The sequence below is a fragment of the Frankliniella occidentalis genome, unplaced genomic scaffold (assembly GCF_000697945.3).
Source record: "Frankliniella occidentalis isolate FOCC.00 unplaced genomic scaffold, Focc_3.1 Scaffold49, whole genome shotgun sequence".
NCBI lineage: Eukaryota > Metazoa > Arthropoda > Insecta > Thysanoptera > Thripidae > Frankliniella > Frankliniella occidentalis.
In genome coordinates this window covers 936,179-937,812 of record NW_026267179.1, presented here as the reverse complement: position 1 = coordinate 937,812, position 1,634 = coordinate 936,179, and positions in this window count along the sequence as shown.

Here is a 1,634-nt window from a genome sequence, read left to right as displayed (position 1 = left end):
CCCGCCGCCCCCCGGCCCCGGAGCCATCGCGGTGCACAATATGTCAGCCCGCGCCCCCGGAGGAGCGGGGCCCAGGGAGTTTTAGTTTGTTAACAGGCCGCGGGGGGGATGAGGATGAGCTGGAGGAGGACGAGGAGGGGGCGTCGTGCCCTCCCGGGGAGCAGCTGCAAGGCGCCCGGCGCCAGCCTCGGCGCCCGCCTCGGCGCCCGCCCAGTGACGTGGGCCAATTATCAGGCCAATATTACCGAGTGGATGCAGAGCTCTGCCGCCCAGGGCCCAGGCCGCCGAGGACGCCCTCCGCCTCTCCGGCCCCTCGACGTTTCCTATTATTATATTCCTTAAGTCTCGTCAATCTAGTCCGCGTCCCAGGGGATGAAAAATGTCTGCTGTCCGCGCGGCCGGGCCGGGGTGGGGCGGCGGCCGGGAGAGCTGACATCGAGGAGGGGGAAGAAATGCGAAGAAACAGGAAAAAATTACAAGACGTCTAGTTTGGGGGCTAAGGATGAGTGTCACCGACTGACTATATCGTCTTGTTGGAGGCGAGATATTAACGAATCTCGAGGTGTTATGGTGAGAACGGCGGAGAGGAAAAGTATACTTATACTCCGTGTTCTAAATATCTTGGTTTTATAAAATAATGCAAAATTGTGGGGTCACCCGTACCCCTGCACCCATCGCGGACACCGGAGCACCCAGCTCGGATGGGATCAGGTGTGCTCTGCTCTGGCCTGGCTACTGCACTGGACAAGCAAAACGAGGTGTCGCACCTTTGCAGACAGGAGCGATGAACAAATTTTAATGGCTATGTTCATTTAAAACCACTAAAAATCCGCAAATGTGCTAAAAACGAGGGGCGTGGAACTGGGCACAATATGTGTACATCGGGAAAAACAATCAGAAACAATCGTGAAACGATCATACACAATCACACACAACCGAAAACAATCACATACAATCCGAAACAATCACACAAAATCCGAAGCAATACCAAATTATCGCCACACAATCACACACAATCATGACACAATTTTTCAAAATATGTCACAGTATTTCGCCAACAATCTGAAACAATCAGAGACAATCATCGACACAATCATACAGTATAACACAAAATCTGAAACAATGATTGTGTAGACACAAAATGAGTGCTTTGATGAGCAGTTTGTATTGCCTTTGTAAATACACATTAAAATCTTGGCACCTTCCAAAGGTGCGACCGAACACCCGCGCTGGATCGTCCGTTCCCTAAACGGACCCGTGGTTGCTTAACGTTTTAAAAGTCTCACAACTCGCATCGCTGCTCTGGGGTGCGCAGTGCGCATCGTCCATCCGGCGCTAAGCTCGGACCGCTCTAAGGGCCGTGTGCGCCCACGAGGTAGGCAGACCATCGCGCGCGCGTGCTCTGCGCAGCTCTCCCGACTGTGCGGCGGGCGCTCGCGTGAGCTGGAGCTGGGACCCGACGGGGACGGGCGGTTATTGACGGCTCGCCGTTGACACTTCATCGGGGTGAGGGAGGCGACTCGTTACCGTGTGGAGCGCGGGCGGGGGCGTGCCGCGGGGCGTTAGTGTTCGCGGCACCGTGCTGAAGAAGTGCCGGTAATGTGTATGATGTCGGGCCGTGTCACGGGAGGGGG